The sequence below is a fragment of the Cryptomeria japonica genome, chromosome 10 (assembly GCF_030272615.1).
Source record: "Cryptomeria japonica chromosome 10, Sugi_1.0, whole genome shotgun sequence".
NCBI classification, from domain to species: domain Eukaryota; kingdom Viridiplantae; phylum Streptophyta; class Pinopsida; order Cupressales; family Cupressaceae; genus Cryptomeria; species Cryptomeria japonica.
The window spans coordinates 5,613,611-5,635,692 of NC_081414.1; the positions used below are offsets into that span (position 1 = coordinate 5,613,611).

Consider the following 22,082-nt stretch of genomic DNA (forward strand, 5'->3'; position numbering starts at 1 on the left):
GATATGCATTACATTGATGGTGTCTATGTTGTTGGTGGTGATTTGAATATCATTTGCTTACCTTAGAAGATCGCACTAGCTTTGCGGAGTTGTTCTTTGCATGTCAAAGCAAAGCCTAGTTGAGTTTCACTAAAATCGTCCATTGTCTTTGCATTCCCAGGTTTAGTTTAGCATCCTTCAAACCTTTAATCCTTTTGCACTTTTTTATTAAACAATCATTAGTAGTAGTAATCAAAAAGCGTCATTGCATATCATTCAAAAGTATAAATCAGACTCATAGGGCGTTCTCCTTGCCTTAAAAGATTATCACCTAGAACAATTATGTAAGTCCCCTTGGATTACCAGAAATCACATCAACCATAGAGACTATCCACACATCAAGACCTAACAGCATAAACCTTGGAGTCATCTCACACAATCCTTTCACTCAGCATTTGAGAAGATTTTGTTCAAGAGAGGATAGAGCATTCAATACTTTATTCTGTGTTTGAAGTGTCATAAAACACACATCAACACCTGCTAGATTAAGGAGGTTTATGTACGGTTAACATATTGAGAAATCTATAATTGTTGATTGTTTGGAGAGCATCTCCAACATTTTACAAAACAAGGAGCCAATTACACTACACCAATTCTGATAGGGGGTGATTACACAACCACCAGTTTAGAAAAGCGGCAATTGGGTAACCACCAAAGCATTCATACAACCATCAGTCTTGACCAAGTGGTAGTTTCACACATCCCAAAAATGACCTTTGGTGTTTGGAATTATGTACTTTTCTATTTCCTCTATCATTTCACCTTCTGTTCCAGCTTGACAAAGAATAAATATACATCATAAATGCATTTTTAGTATTAAAATGAACTCTAAGAATATTGATATGTTCTAAGTGAAAAAGTAGACTGCAATAGGAGAATAGAACTATAAAGTGTGTTAGAGAACTTATGGGTGATCTTCAGGACTAAAGATTGTTGTTTCAGGCTGGTTGCTATGGGTGATCTTCAGAACTAAAGATTGTTGTTTCACACTGGTTGTGTGTCCAAGTGGCATAAGATTGTATTTGTTAGTGGAGATGGAAGATAAGATGGTCAATTGCCTCACTTTTGATGGAATCTTCTCCTGGAATTTGGGTTCTCCATGGTAAAAGTCCTTGTGCCTTCCATTTCTCTATTGTTTGCCCTCATTTTCCTTCCATTTTCAGATTTAATTGATTACGTAAGAGTACAGTACTTATTTTCTTACTTAGATCATTACGTTGATGATTATTTTATGGTACACGCATCATAGTTTATAGATTAGTATTGATGATGCATTTTGCATTGTGTCTGGGAAAGTGGGGATTATTGACCATATATTTTCGAAGCATTCAGCAACTAGAAGGTTTTGTGAATGGTTAGAAGATGAATTCAATTCTCTTTTTGCTTCTCCTCTCTTGTGCACGGGACCCATTCTAGGGAATTCTTGGATGGTTCGAGTCAGCTGCAAAAGTAAATCACATACAATATGGTTGGCAGATTTGGAGGGCAAGATAGTGACAGACACAAAAGACCTCACCGTAAATTATATTCCAGGATGCACTTACAACTACATATTTTAACAAAAAAACAGTTGTATACCTTGATGAATGCTTATCCAAAATTTGCAACAATCCAAAATATGCAAAAACATTGTAAACAAAAAGCAGACAATATAAAAACTAGTCGGTTATTTGATACAATTGATATATCCATGTTGATCAACTTCTTTATAATCAAAGATGTAGTTACCTTCCCATATCTGGATATGACTCTTTGTGTTGTGCAACTTGTAGCAGGTTTTCTCTTTGAATCAGCCTAATATCACCCACATGTTAAACATGTCATGTGCTCCTGAAGAACAGACAGACTTTAAAATGGTCAAGTCCAGACTGTGAAGGCAATAAGTGAGGTCCTTATGCAGGTAGAGCACTTGGGTTTCAAATCAAAATCCCAACCTTGATGCAGTATTCTGGATATCAAAAAGAATAAATATGGTAGAACTCGATAAGCATTACTTTTACCAACACAACTTTATGAGTCACAATTGTTGTAAAATCTGGTGTTATGGTCAGACTGCTGCTTGGAAACTTTTAAACTTGGATATTTGAATCTTCACAGCAAATTCAGGAGATCAATTTTTGTTACATGTGGTCTGGGATAGGTTTCTGCTGGCATTTGAAGACTCATGTTGAAACCTTTTAGTAGCTTTGGAACAGAGACAAGGGAGTGTAATCTTAGTCTTACCAACAAGTAGGAAAATAGAAAGAGCTTATAAGAATATAAATCAGCACTTTGCAAGTTAGAGGAGTTAACTGAATCATGACAAATCTATCATTACTGCCAATGTAAGCACTCTAAATATAAACGCATGATACAATACTACTCCAAACATGCAAGATTACACAAAAGATTAAGCATCACCTTCATGCAACTGAGAGACATGAAGTGGTATCCATATCAAAACTCCATGTGAAGATGGTCACATAGAATTTGAGGCCATCTGCAAGCTTTTAGCATGAGTAGGAGCTTTAAATCTAGGGGAGCAATCCTTATGGTCTTACAAGAATGAAACCAATTGAAATCCTTTGATATGGCAACAATAGATCTCCCTGAGAACATTGATGCTCTGTTATTTGATAGAAAAACCGATGCCACCATAGCTAAACGTTTGATCCTTCTAAAAACAAGATTTGGAAAAATGACATTAAAATTCTGTATTTGTTGGCTAATAATTCATATGCCAATGGGAGCCAAAAAGACTAGTTGCTCATGTAAAAAGGGAAGAGGAGCACTAGAATTGCCCTTAACAAATACTAGAGTGAATGTAAAATTGATCAGAAAATTTTAACCCTGAAATGTAAGTTTCCATTTCCACTATAACTAGCTGCATAAACCAAATAAATATTTCAATAAGCATTTCTAATATCATTTCTACCAAATCAAAAAAGGTGGTGCTCAAAGCCTCAAACAGTTAAGCCATTGTATTCTTATAATGGTGATACAGGTTCAAATCCCCACAATGCCATCTCAGAGCCAGAATGCATATTGCAGCGGTATTCCCATAGTTGGAGCGGTATCCCCACAGTTGATGGGCCTGTATTCGTTTTGTTCGAATTGTAAATCTTACGACTGGACATGTTGACTCCTAGTGGACGATTGTGTAGGGCGTGAGCCCTGAAATCAAATCCTCACTAATTAATCTGCCCCCCAATTCAGGGACAGTTTGGGAGCATCAATATGGGGATGAAATGCTTCCCTCCTGTCCAATTTTTCTTTTGTTTAGAGGGAGGCGCATTCCCTTTCTTTTAATTTGTTTTGGCTATGGTCTGCCATCACTGGGGTCCCTTGACAATCTCAGGCATGTGAGACCATTCCCCAGCTGTTTTTTTTAGTGAAAAAATGATCAAAACAAAAAGAACACCTATTCCCTTATGGGGGACACACAAGGCCCTCCATCCTAAGAATACACCCTAATCTGTAAACTGTCTTATTGTCATATGTCTATTTCAGCCATTACACAAGGTTTTTATTCTCGATTTAGGATAACATCCAATCTAGGTTAATGATCAGATTAATGTTTGTGTTCAAACTTCTTCAGGGTGCTGACCTTAGACGAAAGTCTCAACAATATCAGTATTGTCATCAGTAATCACCATAATAAACAGCGATCTTGCTCAGACTGATGTTTCAAGTTTGCTTGTTTCAGGTGGAGTGAATTGTGGAGTATCACTTCCAAAAAAACTGAATTGCATATATATTCTGTTTTCCATAACAGTTTTTAATCTGTCTCCGCACTTTCCCTAAAATCAAAAAAAAAACATCTGCCCCCATTTCCCTAGCTTGCCCCGTCACTGAAATTCAGAGGCACAGTACAAATTTCCAATTTTTATACCATCAAGGAAAAATGGAATTCAAAGCCAATGAAAAAAATGTGGACTTTGTTAGATTACAGGAGACAATTCCCAAGATTGAAAATTTTTCTTTTCTCGTATTGGTAGAGGTCATATTCGCCCAAAATGTTCCAATCAAATATTCATGGCACATGCAAATGATCACAGCCATTTACTGTAAATTGATGGAGCTTATAAAATCTCAATCCATAAATAAAAATGAAATCAGTTATTGATTGGCAGTCAAATTACTCCTGTGAAAGTGAAGGAATAAACTGCACAGATTTATAGAACTTCAACCAGATATGGTGGTTTTCGAGTATAATAGAAATGCACAATTACAGTGCTCTAAAGGTGGCAAAACAAAATTCACAACTAAATGTAAAATCCAGCTTACTCGCTAAAGCATATCAAGTGTACAGATTTTTCGATGAGTTGCTAAACATTAAAGTCTTGATGTTTCTGTCCAGGCTTGAAAGAGCCAGATATTGTTCCAATCTCTACTGTGGGATAAAGTATGGAACCGCTGAATAAGCAAACTATAGCCTTGCTTGATAGTATATTTTTATTGAGCTAAACTCTTGCCCCTAAAATTGATGTTATTAAAAAGGAACTCTGCAACAAATGGATGAACACAGCGAACCTGTCAACAATGGTTACACAACTACTGTATCCTCTACTGTGTCCTCTCCTATGGAGACAAAATTCCTCTGCAATTTCACCCGCATTCTTGAAAGTACTAGAACCTATGGAAATGTTTTAAGGTTGTTTTTGATATGGGCTATTAAGCTTTCTAAACTCAAGAACTACCCTCAGAATCAATAAGATGCTAATCTTGATAATTTCTAATAGCTGTGCCACCTGCCATCTTCTAATAGCTGTGCCACCTGCCATCTATATTTCATGTTGAAGAAATCCGCCACCAAATAGCTGCCGTGGACATAGAGTCTCCATGCCAGGCTGGCATCCCAAAAGTAAACTAAAAAAATTAGTAAATGCTATTAACATTTTACTCCCGTTTTAACTCAAAAAAGTTTAACAAAAATATGAGATTTAATTCACAGCGCAGCCCCTCTCCATAATCAATCATGCAAGAACTTATCCATAAGTAAATAAGTTAAGGCATTGGAAAGGGAGATTGAATATATGAAGGTATAGCTTACAGGGAAGACTTGTAAATTGAATGCACCCTACCAAGCTCAACCATCCACCCTCCAAACAAAAGAATGCCAAGGAAGTTCAAAGAAAACCTGGTTACATCAAAACCTAATAAACGGCTATACTTCCTCTCCTTAAAAAATGAACAAAGATTTTCGATTCCTTTCCCCAAAACCCATTGACTAGAAACCAACAGCATACTCTAAAGCCATAGACTATAAACCAAGAGAGTACTTTAAATCTTACAATTCAGACAAAGTTATACACCGCAGCAAAACAGTATATTCGTAGAAAAGGATATAAGCATTTGTTTGTGTGAGAAGTCATCTCATTCCGCCAGAATTTCTCTGGCGTTTTAGCTGAAGAAATAGCTCTACTCAATGCTTCCATTAGAATTCATAAAACTCGGAAAGGGAATAACGCATTTTGATTCAAACCCTATATAGCATAAAAAAAACAGTTCATCAACTAAAACAGAAAACTTTTATCATTTTTTTTTATCGATTACAGAAAACTTTTATCATTCAAAGACAGTTTCTTGCCCAAGGGGCCCATTATGGCTGCTGAACTTTAAAGAATTTTATGGATGAACTCCTAGTTAGCCTTATGAAAGACATTGGAGATTAGCTTAACAAACATAATTGGATGACAAAAGGAATCAACTAAATCCACAATTTCCTATAGGATATAATATATTTATGTCATTAAGAATTTCCCCTAGTCCATAAAACCAGCCGACCATAGAGAAATTATCTGAGATGGGGTATATTTTCGCTACCTGAGGACAAACTTCATGATCTGGGCCACATTGTAGAACGATGTGATTTGAGAACTTTCACCCTTTGTGATTCACACTCAGTAATCCATGGAGGATGTTGCAGGCAAAAGGTCATCTTTTGAAACATCGCAATTCGCTTTAAAGTCTTCACCAGAAATGTGAAAGTTACTTCTTAATGAGTTTTTATTCTTTATATAGGGTAAGGCAAGGGTCCCAGGCGCTTAAGATTATTTGGAATCTGTTAAGCTCATACTTCATTAGGTTTTCATTTTTTTAGGTGGTTCTAGTGAGGGGGGTTTTTTTTTAAAAAGAGCTGGAGGGGCTATTAAGTCGGGGTCTCATGAATTTGAATTTTGTTTTATAGTTCAACTTAAATATTTAAGTTCTTAAATTTAGGGATGTAATGAACTTTGTAGCATAGATCAACTTAAATTTAAATTTTTAAATTCAAGCAAATTGATGGTAAATAAATTTTATTTTTATTTTTTAATTTATATGATTGACAAATGGCATGATATATTTTTAAGCTGATGGGGTAATTTCTAGCTCCACCCCATTTTCACCGGCTTCAATTTTCAAGGCTAAAAAGTAGGGGCTCTATTTTTTGGGAAATGATTCCAAATAATCTCATAGCCAAAAAATATTTTTTCCATGGGACCACCTCTTCCTTAAAAATAGAGCTGAAGCCCCCTCCATGGGGCCCCTACCTTAGCCGATGAAAATGGGGTGGGGCTGGAAATTGTCCCACCATCTTAGAAATTTTATTTGTCACTTGGCAATCAGAAAAGAATTGAGATGAGTCCCACCAGAAATTTTAGAGGGAAAATAGAAAAAATATATATATCATTTTTCACTGTGCTCATGGGACCACCAACTTCCTTCAATTTAGGAGCTTAAATTTTTAAGCAAACTGTGCTACAAATTTCATGGGACCACCTGCTTTAAAAAATTCCTAAAAACTCTCTGTAGCACCACAAAGCCCCCCTCCATGGGACCCCAGCCTAATAGTATCAATTACACATCAATTAATTAAAATTGAGTTTTTTTTACACTTAAACTTGTGTTTATTTGTAATATTTATGAATTTTTATTGAACTTATAAGTTTGAGATAAGAAAATTTGTGCATGTATATAAATCTTTTACTCAATTCTCTTGCAACACATATAATATTACAGACTAACGTTTAAATAGAGCACGAGAGAGAGAGAGAGAGAGAGAGAGAGAGAAGCAATAATAACTTACAATTAATTATATTATGTCAACAATCTAAAGATGGTATGTGTCAAGTGGGAGTTATGCTTATGGCAATACATCATTTGCTTAAGGTCTAATATTTCACAATTAATGTTTGGTGTTGAGCCTAATCAGTCTCTAAGTGGGAGATTGTTGGTATGTGGCAACTGATAATGTTGTTGGGCTTAAATTTTTGGTGACTTTTTCAGTCACCTTTCCCTGTCCCTCTTGCAGGGCCTAGGTGGTGCAGGGCACACATCACTCCAAGCAAGCAATTTTGGTTTTGTTCTAAGTTTTGTGTTGTCTTTCAAGCTATAATAATGGACCAACCATTTGGGACTCAGTGGAGCCATGGTTGTGTTGTCCAAGCTGTGATATGTTTCAAGATGTTCTTAAGACTAGGAAGTTGCAATGTTGATGTTGATCATAGGTGTAGTACTCTAGATCAAAGTCATCATGTAATAGGGGGTTTAATGTATTGTTTTTAGGGCTCTAGAATGCTTAGAGGGCCTTTGGGAGCCTTGGAATGCACTTGAATGCAAAGTTGCATCTCAAGTGACAAAAAATGTAAAAGTTGCATTTTTGGATGATGGCGTAGAAAAGTTGGTTCAACCAACTGAATCAGGGGCATATAAGCCAAAAACAAATTCATTGTTCGGGTTGGAGGATCTAAAAGGCAAAGCAAGTTTTTGTGTTTTAAAGAAATCTTGTCTTTTCACCGTTTTGACAGTTTTTTCCCTGTTTTTGCTTCATTGTATGATCTAGTACGGACTTGTCAGTAGAATCTCATTGCAGGGCATGAGATTTTGTTGAATAATCTTTCTAGCAAGGTAGATTAGCAATTCCAAGTGTGATTGGTTATAGAGATCTAATTCATTCTCTGTGACTAGGTGTAAATCCCTTGCAAGTAGGGTTTAAGGGCAAAAATGGCTCTAACCTGAGCATCCATTGATGGCACCAGTTGTAATCATGTGGAATGCTAGGTTAGGTTTTGTAAATAGGTTTAGAATAGGTTGTGTGATTTTGCAGGCCATGGTGGAGGAGCTACAATGAAACCCTAGGCTCACAGCTAGGAGTTGGTGAGTCCAAGACAGCAAGAGAAGTGTGTTTTAAGAGCACCTATAGATTGGTGGAGCCAAAACTGAGACATGGTTGGAAAGCCCTATGAATGTCCTTAAATAATCTCGAATTGATTTATGCAGATGATTTGACTGGTGAAGGGTTTTAAGACCAAAATTGTAAGTCACCCGGGTAGGTCTAAACCCTTGAAATTAGGACAGTTTTGTTTACCCCTTGTGTACGGAGAACCCAGATGCAAATTTGCAATATTGTTTGCAACTCTGAAAAGGATACTCGAATCTGCAATTTATTGTTGGCCTTGTTTAGGGCGATTTCAAACTAAGCCCTGAAAACCGCCAATGGAGGGCTAATTGTATTAGGTCTATTTAGAGCCGGTAGAGACAAAGAGAGGTTAGGAAACCTTGGTGATGTGTTTGAAGGTGCTCAAACCTATAAAAGACATCAAAGACATTATGTAGTTGCATTTTGAACACAAAGAACCAGTTAATGTATTGTGATCCTTTGCAGAGGTGATTGGAGCCTTAGGAGTGGAGTTGGAGATTGAGGTGGAATCCTCAATAGGCAATTAGTTGTCAAAGCTCAGTGGCTATACCTTGGAGGCAAGCCAAAGTGGATCAGACCTTGGAATTCTAAAGAGAAAAACCCCTACCAAGTTCCATTGGATGGGCTTGAGGAGTTAGAGGGTCGAGTAAGACAAGTAAATCAAGAAGGTGAATAGGAATAGCTCCAAGACTCTCTACATCACTAGGGAGGAAAGAACCCCCTAGTGAGGGTCTAGGGGTAGAGCCCACAATAGGGGTTATAGGGCAATAGCCCCAGTAGATGTTGCTAGGGGCAACATATTCAAAGTAAAAATTGTCCATTATTTAACAAAGGAGTTGGTTATTGTTTTAGTATTAATTGCAAGGAATTGTGATCTCAATAGGAATGAAATTTTCAAAAAAAACACTCAAAATCACAAAAAAATAATGCAACAATAAAGATAAGGCAAGAAGAGAGTAAACCAACATAAAATCACATGAAAATAAAGTATGTTGATCTCCTTAATGCAATAGTTTGCCCTATTATAATGGATTTGATGTGTGCTCATAACTTCGACAACATAAGAGTGCTCAATGTTCTCAAGATTTCATAAGTTGATTGTATTTGCGTAATGATAGAATGAATTGTTGAATGCAATGGAATGGAGGGCTAGGATGAGAGGAGGAAGATCAAGGGTGGAGATGAATTTGATCCTCACCTCTCATGAGATGTTGACAAATGTCAACCTAGGAGGAGAGGAGAGGACTAGGGTAATTGGAAATAGAAGGGGATGGAGTATAAGGAATATTTTCCATAAAGGCATTTCTCGTCCTCACACTCCAAAATAGATGGAGATGAAGAATAAAGAAATTTTAAATTCTTTGAAAGGGACAAGTGGTAAGGGGACCCATGTGGGTAACTTCCCAAAGTGGGCAGCCCTTAAGACTTAAAGGGTAAGTGAAGATGATCATTTATGGCATGAGTTGACCCTCTCCCTAATCACTAGGATTACGAATGTACACATGTTCAGGAGGGAGTGATTAGGCTGATAAAAATAATTAGGGTGCCAGTGGGAAAAAGTTAAAGTGATTGGACACCTAGAAAGATTACCCTAATTTCTACTATGAACATGAATGAGTTGTTAGGAAAATGACTAGAAATTGTTGGAAATATCTAATCCAATAAAAATATTGATAAAATTCAATGATTAGACTATACCCGATGAAAATCTATGGCTGCATGTAAATCTGAAAATTAAGTTGGCTTTCATACAAAAAACCATTTAGATATTCATCTTCTTTGTTATGCTGAAAACTAGCATTTTAACATTCTTAATAAACATATCTCAAATGAAATAAAACATCACATAAATAAACATTATTTCACCATAAGATGGTTGCAATAACAAGGTATAAATCAACAACACAAGAAGACCATCTCACAACATAAGATTTACGTTGAGAAACCCTTTTGGGGAAAAAATCCACCAAGAAGAGAGACCATTGTTTGTAATATCTTCATGAAATGGAGATTACATACAATCCTTCCTTCCTTTTTCTTTTCAACCTTCAATCTAGAAACACTTATGTACAAAAATGAGCTCCCATAATGTCTCCATCTCTAGACCTCAATTTATATAGGCTTATGGAGTCCCAAAGTACCACTATAGAACATTACTATGGGTCAAAACAAGGTTCCAAAAAAACATGGTAAAAATCCATCCGACCCACCATTGAGATTACCTCTTACAATTTCAAAAATAGCACCACCACTACACTTAGAACATTATGATAATTGTCATAAGATGCTCTTACATGTTGTCATAAACTGTCATAGCATGCGCCATCTAATATTAACATATTCTCTTAAAATTGTAAGACACCAAGAATAATAGATGCTCTTACACATGTCACACACTAATAATAGATTCTAAGCACCCCATATTTACTTGTGGTCAACCTCATGGTAAATGTGAATAGTAACCACTACCTGTAAATAATTAACTTACTATTTTCAATAAATAAATAATTACATGTCTAGTAAAATATTTTTACTTCCATTGGTGAAATTCCCACCCCTTATGAATAATTTACAAACAATATTAGGAGTGGTCAATTATATAGGATTTACAAGGTTGATAGCACCTTAATCCTAATATTCTCCCACTTGACATCATACATTGTAAAAATATGTGCATAGGAATCACACACAAAGGAAAACCATCCTTTAGCCACACATGTACCACTTGATTCTTTAACGTGCTCATGTGCTCCAACAAGATACTTGCAATAGAAACCAAGGTAACCACCATCAAACAAAAAATACTCCTCACTTCCTCCAACATGCCAGCTATGGAAGAAAAGGAACATGCCAAGATGAAGCATACCAACTATCATCGTGTCTTGTACCAATCTATATATGAACAAAAGCATCAAATTCAAGTGATAACAAAGGCTCTAAGTTGCTTGACTCATACCACTTGGAATAGCAACCACAACAAATTGTAATTCATCCAAGCTAATCATACCTTAAAAAACCAGGGTAAACCAACATAGATAAAACTTTATGTTGTCAACATATCAACTCTAAATTTGCAATCAAGTCATTGTATATCAAACCTCCTATCTCAAAGCAACATACTAATGCACAAATGACCATAGACAAGGCTAACTAACAAAATTTGCATCACCACTGAAACAATCTCATGGATATAGACAATCCACATCTGAGTCATCCCACTACAATCAATAGGTTGTAAACACCTACAAACTGTATAACTCATAGATCCAAATCCAATGAAATGAGAAAATGCATCATCACATCAGTAATCAACAAACCAAGATATCAAAGAGGATGTCTAGACATCTATCCAAAAACTCCCACTATGTGAATAATGTCAAATATGAAAATAGATCAAAGTATATCAAGTCTATCTATAGTACTTCACATAGAGGATGTGGCTAATTCCTCAGTCACATAGTGTTAAGGAAACGTGCACTGATTTGCAAATCTTGAAAACATGTTATGCAATACCTCTCTCACCTTTAGTACCTGTATGGTGCAGGAGCACCTAGCTTCATTTTCAGCTTCATTTTCATCACAGGTTTGATTTTTGTTAGTTTTAAGTTGGAAAGTTGTCTAAGATGTTTTTGAGGTTGTTCTAGGTTGTTTGGATGAGTTTTGAACTCATTATGTGGTTTTGGTTTCTTGTTTTCATCTTTTTGCTCAAAGTTGCCAGTTTGGTGTTGTCTGGCAAAATGATGGAAAAATGAGTTTTTAATGTGGTTTTTGTTTTAAAAGGTTTTAGACATGTTTTATGCTTGGGTTTTAGGTGTGAGAAGTGTTTTTAGGTGATTGTTAGTCTTGGAGGTCAATCTTGCATTTTCTAGGCACCAAAAAGTTGTCATTTAGGCATCAAAATGTCAAATTTAGGTGTTCTTGGACATGTACCTATTCGTACAGGAGGATAACCAACTGGGAGAGGTATTTATTCTCCTGCTTGAACCATTGTAAGGGTTGATTTCATGGATTTATGAAGCATTTTCCAAGTTTGCACTAGTTTTACTTGGTTTTTCTCTAGTTTTTAACTCCATGTGAACAACAGTCCATACACCTGCTGTACTTGGCCATACTATTCTTGCATTTTTAGATTCTATTATGTTTTCTTAAGCTTTTCCCTTTGGTGGCATCTAATTTCATCAAGTTTTGAGTTTGTAGTAAAATTAGTTTGATTTGACAGTTTCACTGCCTTGTCTAGGAAATTGGCAAGGATGCTTGACCAACTTGGCTTCTTGAAGTCCTAAAATGTTCATGGCTCCCCAAGAACCAGTTGGTCAATTTGTAAATTATGTAAATACATGTTTTGCTTTCAAGAATGCAGGTGCAAGGAGTTTTGTGGCCATGGAGCCCTAGGCAAGTGTGCCATTTGGCTAGGGTCTTGTAAAGGTTTGATGCTTTTCTCTTCCATAGCAAATGCATTCTTCAGGTGGACAGACTTGTCTTGTTGTCCAAGATTGTAAGTGAAAGCTAAGAGGCTTTCTAAGCCAAGAAAAGGAAGATTGCATTTTCAGTTTGTGCAAATTGTAAACAAAAACAGTGAGTCAGTGTTTTGGTATTAGTTTTCCCTTCATTTGTTTGCTCTCTATTAGTTCCCCTTTAAATTTAAATTCAAAGGTGTTGTTTTAATGTTTGTTTTCCCCTTTGAACTTAAGTAATTGAACCTTGAAAAGTTCAAAGTTCAAGTTAATTACTCGTCTTTAGTTTTTCTTGTCCCCGCGGCTTTGTTTTATGATAGAGGTGAGCGCTCATGTTAGAAAGTTCTTGTTGAACCTGAACCTTTGAACCATTTTGGTTCAAGGTTCGTTGTGCATCAGTCCTGTCTTGCTTGTTCCCTGATTTAAGACCATTGAGGTTGTTGTGCATTACAATTGTTTTCTTTCTTATTGAACTTGAACCGTTGAACCTTTTCAAACTCAAGGTTCAAGGTTCACAGTTCACCAGGTTCAGCAAGGTTCAAGGTTCACAGTTCACCAGGTTCAGCAAGGTTCAAGGTTCACAGTTCACCAGGTTCAGCAAAGTTCACCAGGTTCAGCAAGGTTCACCAGGTTCAAATAGTTCAATCAGGTACGAAGATGCAGGTTCAACAATCAAGTTCAAAATATGAGCGGCACATATGATTTTCAAATTCTTTTGTTCTGATGAATACAGAAAGGACAATAAAATGGCCATAACATATGTTTCTGTCATCACAGAGGTTATGTAGCAATTGGGCAGTATATAATTTGAATATTTCTATACAAGACGATGCTCAAATTGTGTGACGGAGTGTTTACACCAATAATGACGAACTCCAGCAGTTTGTGGGAAAAGATTTGTTTGAAGCATAGGCATTGTTCAGTTGATCTTTTCATGGCAGTTTTGATAATACTCAATTCTGTTAATCATAACTTTCGAACTAATCATTATTCTGTCAATCGCTCTGGTCAAAACGTGAAGAACTAGGTTTGCGAAAACATATCAAAAATTGAGCCAAATGCAACGGTGAAATTGTAATTTATGGCTCTCGTATTGAGACCCATTTTAACTATCAATGGTTAATGCCCGATTTATGATGACATCCTCAGGTTGTGACAAAAGACATTATTTGGAACAGGTGATAGTGGGCTCAAAGAGGGAAGATTAAACTTTATCTTTCATCTCCGCTATTCATATAGTTCTAATTATTAATTTGCTTTCATAATACTATGGGAAAATATTTATAAGCAACATTATAATGAAAGTAAATCTTCAAAAAGAGGGAGTTATCGGGAGAGCAAGGAAAGATTAAATAAAAAGGAGATTAATCAATGATATTTTCAAGAAACGGTTATGTAAACCGAAACAGAGTCTTTAAAAAGGAGATTTTCAGTGGTAAAGAGGGTTCTTCTTTTTTCCGGAAGTCTGGGTGCTGAAGGGAAGGAAGAAATATTTTATATGAATGTAGCAAGGATAGAGGAAAATATTGGTTTTTCTTTTTTTAATTCTGCATAGCTTGATTTTAGGTGTAGGGATAGAGTGATCAGTTGGTCACCTTTATTTATGTATTTGGAATAAGAATAAATATATTTTCAGATCTATTGGTATGGACATTTATTTTTCTGATTGAGATTGATCTGTTGGTCACTTCAATCACATTCCTTGTATTGTTCCGTTCTATCTTGTCAAGTATATGTGTGTATTGCAAAATCTGTAGGTTTTGTACATTCATATATGTAGAATGAAATGTTAAATTTTCTTTTGTTCCTGCGCATATGAGAAGATCAAATAGATGGTCTATGTGTTATTTATTTGTTTATCTCTTTGTTATTTAAATCCTGAATCGCATCCATGCCATGTTGATGGACGAGTGTTAACATGCCTTCATGTCTTCTGGTCAAAGATATTCATATTTTTAATTCATTGTAAATATTTTAAGGAGGGAGTTGTACCTCTCAATTCAGAGGAAGATTATCAATTCAATGATAATCTATCCAACTGTTAGTGCTCTTTGTCCTTTATCCTGGGCCTTTGGAGTTAGTATGTGTATTGATTTTTGAGGGACAAATCTATTCACTAACACTCTCCACCATTTATTGGTGTGTGTAAAACATTGCTTCTTCTTTGTTTGTTTGCAAATAAGAGTAAGGAAAGGTGTTTGACCCTGCCCATGGGTTTGTATTGCCAAGATCAAGCAATGATCCCTTTAGGCAAAGTGTAACGCCCAGCAGGCTGTCACAATCATTTATGACTGATTTTTGCATTGTAAACGAATGGTTTATTATAATCTTCCTCTTCCATATAGCAGGTTTGAAGAACAAAAAGCAGCCAAGGACAGGGCATTGATAGGAAGCATCAATCAAACCTTTTAAAAGGTGTTTTTAACAGTGGTTAAGTGCAGTTTCAAAAGGAAAAAAAAAAACAGTGAAAGGCAAAAGTGCAGTGACAGTTAGCTTTGACAGTGAATGATCCATTATTTGTAATTGCCTAATGCTTGTGTGCAGGGCTAACATGACTCTCCTTTGTCTCTAAATGGTGGACATGTTTACATGTTTGAATGTAATTGGTTCTTTGCAAATGATGTGTTTGAAAGAGGCAGTAATGGAAAAGTTGTAAATTGTTGCATTCTCCTCATAAGCAACTTTTGTAAAATCTTGTTCTCCAAACTTTGAAGTGCAAATCTTCTTTATTGTGGCCTAATTAGTCAGTAGTATGATGGCACTAAGGCTCCTTATTTCTTATTGGAGGTCTCTAGTTTGAATGTTGATTTTCACCATCAAAACCCTACCAAACCCTCCCTTTTCACCCATTTTGGGGACAGTCACGGAGAAGACCTGAGAGACCCTAAGACTTTGAAAATCTTTAAGAATTCCCAAAAGGGTGTCTGAATATCAACTTCTTTTTGTCTGGAAGTCCATCGCTTGAGCAGGGTGAGCACAAAACCCCAAATGGAGGGCTAATGCCTAGTAGCCCGTTTTAGGCCTAAAACCAAGTTTTTGTCAAATCGGGTATGCCAAAGAAGGTTGCAAAGCATGAAATCCAACAAATCAAGTTGAAACAGGTTAACCTAACATGAATTCAACCTATTGGGTGAGTTTGGCTTCATAAGTCAGTTTTGGAGCACTTGAAAGGATGACAACAACTATGGAGTTGAAGCCCTTGAGTAGCCAAGGAGAGTTTGACATAGGGAGGTGGAACAAGGTGAGTTGTTAGATTGCCTTTGAACTATTTGCACTCTGTCCTTGGTGACTACACCTTGAAAATAGTAAGGATCTATCACTTAGCAAACATACTAGCCACTTAACAACCACCTTGCATCATCCTCCCTATCATATTGGTATCATAGCACAATTACACTTGGGAAGAAGTAGCAATTTGGCAACCATGGTGAAAAATGCAAAGCTAGCAAAGAAAGTGGAAGACCAGGAAGAAGAAAATAGGTTACTCGGAGTGAAACTAGACCTCTTAGAGCAGAAGTTGGGTGAAGTAGAAGTGAAGGCAGATGAAGTCAGCAATAAGATAGAGGGAACAAAAGGCAAGGGTAAGCTATTAGCTATAGAGGATGAAACCCCTATACCAGACCCCGTGATAGAGAATGAACCATTTTTGAAAGCCTTGAAGGCTATGAGTTGGAGAACACTAGAAGGAGTCCCACTATTCAGTGGTAAAATGGACCCAGAAGTGGTCATGGAGTGGATTGAGGGGCTTGAGAACCATTTTGAATGTGATGGTGTGACAGAGGCCCAGAAAGTGAAGGTGGCTAAATCCAGGTTGAACGTGAGAAAGAGGGCAAAAAGCCCATAGCAACTTGGAAGGGAATGTTGTCCAAGATCAGAGAGGCTTACATTCTAGAGGACTATGAAATACATCTCCATAGGAAAAGGCAAAACCTTAGGCAAAAAGAGTTAGATGTCAGCACCTACACCGAGGAGTTTTAGAAGCTATGCCTTAGGTCAAAGATCCAAGAGGATGAAAATGTCAAGGTTGCTAGGTATCTCAATGGCTTGAGATGGAACATACGGGAAGAGTTAAGTTTGTTGTGCCCTACAACAGTCTAGAAGTGCTATCAACTTGCACTCAAGGTAGAGCAAAGGAGTAGGAAGAAGCAAGAGCAGCATAACAGAGGTAGAGGAAGAGGCAGAGATGGTCAAGGCCATCGAGGCAATTTTGGGGGAAGACACATAGATCAAAGGTCCCAGGGGGAATCTAAGCTTGTAGAGCAAAGTGGGGATTCTCAGAGCAAGCCCAATTACAGGGGAAGGGGATCAAGCAACCCAGGAAGGGGTAGGTCTAGTGGCCCAGGTAGAGGGTCTTACTTCTCCACAATGAAATGGTACAACTGTTAGAAATTGGGTCATCCTGCTTATAGGTGTCCAGAAAAGCCTAGTTCTTCCCATGGAGGTGAAAAAAAAGTGAACTATGTTTAGGAAGAAGGAAGTAGTACAAGAACTCCAGCAATGTACCTAGCACCCGAAGATGGTGAAAGTCTAATGATAAGGAGAGTATTGATGCAAGAACCTCATAAGCGTGAAGTGTCTCAGAGAAGAGCATTGTTCAGGATAAAGTGCAAAATCTTGGGCAAGGTATGTAAGGTGGTTATAGATTCAGGTTCCATAGATAACATTATCTCAAAGGAGGCAGTTAGCAAATTGAACCTACCTAGAATGAAGCACAGTGAACCCTACAAGGTAACCTGGTTAAACAAGGGGCAACATGTCCTAGTGAGTGAACAATCATGGGTAGATTTCAACATAGGTGAATACAAGGATAGGATACTATGTGACATTCTTCCTATGGATGCTTGCCATCTACTATTGGGTAGACCTTGGCAATTTGACAGAAGGGCACACCATGATGGTGAAAAAAACACATATTCCTTTCAAAAGATTGGCATTGTATACAAAATTCAGTCCCTTAGTGAAGAGATAGAGAACAGCAAACCACAGGCACCTAAAGTGCTATTAGTCAATGAGAAAGAGTTCATCCAAACCATGAAAGAGGGAGATGGGATTGGTTATGCACTTGTAGTGAAACCTAAGGAGGATAAGAAAGAAAAACAAGTTGAGATCCCACAAGAAGTGCAACAAATTCTTGATAACTTTAAGGGCATCATCAGTGATGGACAACCAACAACATTACCTCCTCCTAGAGCCATTAGTCATCAAATTGACTTTATACCAAGAGCTTCTTTGCCAAACAAAGCAGCATACAAGATGACTCCTGAACAAAACAAAGAGGTAGCTAGACAGATTCAAGAGTTATTGGATCAAGGATTAATAAGAAAGAGAATAAGTCTTTGTGCCGTACCCACTGTGTTGGCACCTAAGAAAGGGGGCACATGGAGACTATGCACAGACTCCAGAGCTATCAACAAAATCACAATAAGATACAAGTTCCCTATTCCCAGGATAGAAGATTTGATGGATTGTTTAGGGGGTGCGAGGTATTTCTCCAAAATAGACTTAAAAAGTGGTTACCATCAGATAAGAATAAAAGAGGGTGATGAGTGGAAAACTGCTTTCAAAACAAACGAGGGTCTTTATGAATGGTTGGTTATGCCTTTTGGACTCTCTAATGCTCCCAGTACCTTTATGAGGTTGATGAATGAAGTATTGCATGATTTTCTTAGTAAGTTTGTGGTAGTCTACTTAGATGATATTCTCATTTTTAGTAAGACTAAAGAGGAGCATTTGAAACACTTAGCTATTGTTTTGCAAAGATTATCTGATGAGCAGTTAACCATAAATCTTGAAAAATGTGATTTTATGCAACAAGAGCTAGTCTATCTTGGTTTTGTTGTGTCCAGTGGAGATCTTAAGATGGATAAATCTAAAGTTGCAGCCATAACAAGTTGGCCAACCCCACAATCAACCCGTGAAGTTAGGAGTTTTCATGGTCTAGCCCAGTTTTACAGAAAGTTTATCAGAGGGTTCAGTGAGATTTGTGCACCCATGTTAGATACAATAAAAGATGGTCATAAGGTCAAGTTTCAATGGATAGAAGCAGCAAATAAGGGGTTTGAGTTACCCAAAACCAGAGTTGCTACACAACCAGTGTTAATCCTTCCTAGTTTTGATAAACTTTTTACTATAGAATGTGATGCCAGTCATCTTGCAGTAGGTGCAGTCTTGAGTCAGGATAATAGACCAGTTGCTTTCTTTAGTGAAAAACTGAATAATGCAAAGAAAAAGTATTCATCTTATGATTTAGAGTTATATGCATTGGTGCAGGCACTCAGGAAGTGGAGGTATTACTTGCTTCCTAAAGAATTTGTTGTGTATACAGACAACCAAGCAGTCGGTTTCTTGAATTCTCAGGATAAACTCAACCATAGGCATGTGAAATGGGTAGAGTACCTACAAGCATATACCTTTACTCTTAAGCACAAGAAAGGCCAATGTAACAAAGTAGTTGATGCTTTAAGTAGGAGATTGTTGACTATTCAGGAGATCCAAGTTAAGAGTATTGGTATTGATTGCTTTCAAGATTTATATCCTAATGATGATGATTTTGCCGCTGCTTATAAAGTTTGTCTTGCTTTTGAGAATCATTTCCATAGTGAGTATGCTGACTATACATTGCAGAATGGTTTATTATTCAGGGGAGGACAGCTATGTGTTCCTAAAGGTTCCATGAGAGAAAATCTCATCCAAGAGAAACACAATGGGTGTTTGAGTGGCCATTTTGGTCTCAATAAGACCTTAGAGTTGGTTCAACGCTTTATTACTGGCCTAAGATGCAGAGAGATGTCCAGAGGTATGTTGAACAGTGCATGGTATGTTAGAAGGCCAAAGGTAATAGCACTGATGCTGGTTTATATCAGCCACTTCCCATTCCTTCTAGGCCATGGGAGTGCATCAGTATGGATTTTGTTGTAGGTTTACCAAAGACAAAAATAGGGCATGACAGTATCTTTGTGGTTGTTGACAGGTTTAGTAAAATGGCTCACTTGATACCTTGCAAAAATACTAATGATGCTAGTCATATTGCTTTCCTTTTCTTTAAAGAAGTTGTCAGAATACATGGTTTGCCATCTAGCATTGTATCAGATAGAGATGTTAAGTTTTTGGGTCATTTTTGGAAGACTTTGTGGAAGAAATTGGGTACTAACTTGTCTTTTGGCTCAGCTTACCATCCACAGACAGATGGCCAAAAAGAAGTGGTGAATAGAACATTGGGTAATCTACTCAGATGTCTCACCAAGGAGTATGGACAAAGTTGGGATCAGCTCATCCCACAGGCAGAGTTTGCCTACAATGACAGTGTAAATAGATCCACTAGTAAGAGTCCATTTCAAATTGTTTATGGTATGCACCCAAGAGGTGTTTTTGAGTTACATGATGTGATTAACTTGCAACATGTTAGTGGGACAGCTGAAGATATGGCACAATCTCTAAAAGAGATACATGAACAGGTTAAGCAGTCTTTACAGGACACCACAGCAAGAGTCAAGGCAAGGGTGGATGCTTCAAAGAGGGATGTCCAATTCTCAGTTGGAGATTTTGTGTCGGTACATCTCAATAAGTCTAGATTGCAAAAGGGAGTTCCTACCAAGTTATAGATGAGAAGAATTAGACCTTGCAGGATTTTGGCTAAGTATGGTCCAAATGCTTATAAAATTGATTTACTTGCAGATGTTTCCTTGTCTCCCATCTTTAATGTTGCAGATTTGGTACCTTTCAAGGGGCAACCTCTAGAAGAGACTCAGAGAGCTTCAGACATTTCAAATTCCCTTTCTAATATATCTCTCCCCCCTTCTTCTTCTCCCATTCCTGAACAGGTACTTGATTCCAAAATCATCAAAAAGACTAGAAAGCATGACTACCTTGAGCATTTGATCAAGTGGAAAGATCAACCAGCTTCTGAAGCCACTTGGATACCTGAAAGTGACTTTAATAAGGCTGGTATTCCTCTCTCTTTTCTGCCCAAAGGAGTCACATGACTTCTTTGTCACCGGGGGAGTATGGTGCAGGAGCACCTAGCTTCATTTTCAGCTTCATTTTCATCACAGGTTTGATTTTTGTTAGTTTTAAGTTGGAAAGTTGTCTAAGATGTTTTTGAGGTTGTTCTAGGTTTTTTGGATGAGTTTTGAACTCATTGTGTGGTTTTGGTTTCTTGTTTTCATCTTTTTGCTCAAAGTTGCCAGTTTGGTGTTGCCTGGCAAAATGATGGAAAAATGAGTTTTTAATGTGGTTTTTGTTTTAAAAGGTTTTAGACATGTTTTATGCTTGGGTTTTAGGTGTGAGAAGTGTTTTTAGGTATTGTTAGTCTTGGAGGTCAATCTTGCATTTTCTAGGCACCAAAAAGTTGTCATTTAGGCATCAAAATGTCAAATTTAGGTGTTCTTGGACATGTACCTGTCCATACAAGAGGCTAACCAACTGGGAGAGGTATTTATTCTCCTGCTTGAACCATTGTAAGGGTTGATTTCATGGATTTATGAAGCATTTTCCAAGTTTGCACTAGTTTTACTTGGTTTTTCTCTAGTTTTTAAATCCATGTGAACAACAATCCGTACACCTGTTGTACTTGGCCATACTATTCTTGCATTTTTAGATTCTTTTATGTTTTCTTAAGCTTTTCCCTTTGGTGGCATCTAATTTCATCAAGTTTTGAGTTTGTAGTAAAATTAGTTTGATTTGACAGTTTCACTGCCTTGTCTAGGAAATTGGCAAGGATGCTTGACCAACTTGGCTTCTTGAAGTCCTAAAATGTTCATGGCTCCCCAAGAACCAGTTGGTCAATTTGTAAATTATGTAAATACATGTTTTGCTTTCAAGAATGTAGGTGCAAGGAGTTTTGTGGCCATGGAGCCCTAGGCAAGTGTGCCATTTGGCTAGGGTCTTGTAAAGGTTTGATGCTTTTCTCTTCCATAGCAAATGCATTCTTCAGGTGGACAGACTTGTCTTGTCATCCAAGATTGTAAGTGGAAGCTAAGAGGCTTTCTAAGCCAAGAAAAGGAAGGTTGCATTTTCAGTTTGTGCAAATTGTAAACAAAAATAGTGAGTCACTGTTTTGGTATTAGTTTTCCCTTCATTTGTGTGCTCTCCACCATTTATTGGTGTGTGTAAAACCTTGCTTCTTCTTTGTTTGTTTGCAAACAAGAGTAAGGAAATGTGTTTGACCCTGCCCATGGGTTTGTATTGCCAAGATCAAGCAATGATCCCTTTAGGCAAAGTGTAACGCCCAACAGGTTGTCACAATCATTTATGACTGATTTTTGCATTGTAAACGAATGGTTTATTGTAATCTTCCTCTTCCACATAGCAGGTTTGAAGAAAAACAAGAAGCCAAGGATGGGGCATTGATAGGAAGCATCAATCAGACCTTTTAAAAGGTGTTTTTAACAGTGGTTAAGTGCAGTTTCAAAAGGAAAAAAAAATAGTGA

At 37.2% G+C, this 22,082-nt stretch overlaps 1 long non-coding RNA gene across 1 annotated transcript in view; it reads right to left on the reverse strand.

Annotated features, from left to right (window-relative positions):
• LOC131859474 (uncharacterized) overlaps positions 1–6,125 on the reverse strand; it is a 41,829-nt gene extending 35,704 nt beyond the window's left edge. The window contains exon 1 of the long non-coding RNA XR_009359172.1: positions 5,845–6,125. This is a non-coding gene — a long non-coding RNA (uncharacterized LOC131859474). The remainder of the gene's footprint in view (positions 1–5,844) is intronic.
• Positions 6,126–22,082: the final 15,957 nt, after the last annotated feature.